We start from the raw sequence: 3255 nt of genomic DNA, 5'->3' as shown, positions 1-3255 counted from the left end.
TAAATAAAAATATAGTTAATAGTTCTAAATAAGCTTTAATAAGTCATATTTTGAGCAAATTCTAATATTAATATTTCAATTCTATTTAAATTAAAAATAAAACAAAAACATTAACCTGGCTTTTGGTGTGCATTTATAGATATGTACTGTAGAAGGAATAGTCACAATAAACTAAAAATCTTTTCTAAATTATTTTTAAAAATAATTTTAAACATATAAAATGAATTCAATGAATTCAAACAGTTCTGTCTACTTTTACTTATTCTCCTTACCGAGAAATAAGAAAATAGTACAATTTCCTTTATCGTGAGACTAAAATTAACAATTTTCTCTTTCAACTGACCTATCTTTTTCCTAAAAATGAACTCTGATAAACTAGGTCAGTGTGTTTTAAAACTTTTAAAAAGTGATTTCAATGTTAAAGAAGAATATTACAATCTTGGGTGATTTATATTTTCTACTTTTCACTTATATTTTTTAACTTCCCACAGAAAAAGTGGCATCAATTTTTAAAAATAAGTAATGCAGGGGCGCCTGGGTGGCTCAGTTGGTCAAGCGTCTGATTCCGACTCAGGTCATGATCTCATGGTTTGTGAGTGTGAGCCCTGCACTGGGCTCTGTGCTGACAGCCCAGGGCCTGGAGCCTGCTTCAGATTCTGTGTCTCCCTCACTCTCTGCCCTTCCTCTACTCACACTCTGTCTCTGTCTCTCAAAAATTAATAAAAGTGAAACATATTAAAATAAAATAAGTAATACATTATATAGTATGACATTCAAAAGCCACCAAATGAAATGGACTGAAAATGAAATCTAACTCCTACCTGTAAACCATAGTCACCTACTTACTTTAAACAGAGGCAATCACTGTGATAAATTTATCATATTCCATTAGAAGTACTATATGTCTACATAAGCAGTTTCCCATGAGGGGAGGGGAAGTTTTATAAAAAATAAATTGCATGTACTCTGTAGACAAGCCTGCTTCACTATACTCTCAGCAAGAAAAGAAAATAGATTCCCAGATTGTGATTCTATATCCCTCATTACCTAACTAACAATCTCTCAGTACCCAATTTTTAAATTTCTTGGAAAACATTTGGCTGGCCAAGCTTAGGTCAGATATCCTCCCTTGGTCTGAGAAGCTATCACTGGGGAAGGAGAGGTAGATGGAGCTTTGTGGTCTATACAGCTGCCCCTCATAAAGACTGTTGGTGAAGCACATCCTTAAAGACAGTGTATAAATGAAGAACCAGTGACTGACACATCCCCTGAAACATTTTAACGTTTATTTATTTTTGGGACAGAGAGAGACAGAGCATGAACGGGGGAGGGGCAGAGAGAGAGGGAGACACAGAATCGGAAACAGGCTCCAGGCTCTGAGCCGTCAGCCCAGAGCCCGACGCGGGGCTCGAACTCACGGACCGCGAGATCGTGACCTGGCTGAAGTCGGACGCTTAACCGACTGCGCCACCCAGGCGCCCCTCCCCTGAAACATTTTAAAAAGTAGCACCGGAGTTGTGAAAACCAGTTTAAGAAAATGCTATGATTGACCCTACCAAGATTTATAAACTAAGGCTCTGTTACAGAGGTTTTGGCTTTTTGTTTTTATTTTGGTCTTCAATTGCCTTCTCTCTAGTAAGCACAGCTAACCTGGTTCTATTGTTTGGGAAAAGTAGCAAACACCTACCAGGCTTGCCAAAGCATGAGAGACTCTTAAAAACTGAGAACAAACTGAGGGTTGATGGGGGGTGGGAGGGAGGGGCGGGTGGGTGATGGGTATTGAGGAGGGCACCTTTTGGGATGAGCACTGGGTGTTGTATGGAAACCAATTTGTCAATAAACTTCATATAAAAAAAAAAAAAAAGAAGTTTTCCGTGTAGGTGAATTAAAGTCAAGCTAATAGTCCCACTGTATTTACTCCCAGAAAGCAATTCTTACGAATTCGCTCAAACAAAATTTTTACTTCAAAATTTAGTCATTTCTAAATATATGGTTAAGCTTTGCTCTCCTAGAGAATGTAAAACCACATAACAACAACTTGAAGTTGATAAGGAGTTTGTGTCAGAATTGTAGCATAGCCACTAACCTCTACCATATTCCAGACGCGTCCTTAGAGAGCTTCTCCAAAGGTAGAAGAGACAGCACATCTACCACCACGCCAAATAACCTCTAGTCTTTATATGCAGACATTTGATAAGTAGTAAATAGAAGAGCAAATGTTTCAGCCTAAAAGAGAATGTTACAGATTTACCTCTCCTTTACCCATAGGGTAGAAACAGGGGATGTCTCTCCACACCCACCATCCAAGTAAGAGTGTTTCCAACGAGATTTAGAAGCTATTAGAAACTATTCTATTACACAGAATAAAAATTTATTCTATTACATTGAAGAACATCAAAAATTAAGGAAATCTTACAATGTTCTGTCTCACTTGTTAAATAATAATGCCAACCAACTTTCATATCCAACCTATACTTATTCTCCAAATGTAACTAAAACTTGGCTACAGATATGCAATTGGCAAAAACCAACTATAGCATTCTGTAAGAATCAAAGAGCTGTATGGAATTTACAATAAAGGTATATTTTATTATTATTTAACCTTTATCATAGCAAAATCCTTTTCATCAGTATAATGTATAATTATATTTTCATAGACATACAAAATATATATATATATACATACACATATATATACAGTTTTTTAAAACACTCAGACAGAGTGTGTTTCAGAGTGCTGGTTGTTAAAGATTTCCCAGCACACCACTGCCTGCCACCCAGCCTGTCAGCTGCTACAATAGCACCAGTTAGGAAAAAAAGACTTTTGACCCCGTCAACCAACCAATCCCTCATTCTTGGCGTCCACACATCAAAAGAGCTGGGGCCTAAAAGAACGAGAAAAGTTTGCTTAAAAGCACTGACAGCATCCTAGTCTCCAGTGCAGGAGGCTTGGGCTATGGAAACGCCACATAGGATGAGCTTTAAGTATTCAAGTGGATTAGACTGGTATATACTCGATTTTTCAAATAGTGAAAGTAATCAGAATGCTGGGAATCTGCCCAAGATGTTGTAACAGGTCAGGAAAGGAAGAGCAGGGGAATCAGCAGTCTGTAAATCACCTCCTGAGTCCACTTATTCACCCAGCATCATGGAAGACAGCATCCTACGGCAGAGGTGATCCCCCCATAGAACACAGCAGTTAAGAAAGTTGAATTAAGACTCAGAAATATAGAGGCTAGAGGGTGAGAGGGCCAA

This window comes from Lynx rufus, unplaced genomic scaffold (genome assembly GCF_022079265.1).
Source record: "Lynx rufus isolate CCGP_SWC_20201006 ecotype Redwood Valley unplaced genomic scaffold, mLynRuf1.p SCAF_1, whole genome shotgun sequence".
NCBI classification, from domain to species: Eukaryota; Metazoa; Chordata; class Mammalia; order Carnivora; family Felidae; genus Lynx; species Lynx rufus.
Note: the sequence above shows the minus strand (reverse complement) of the source record.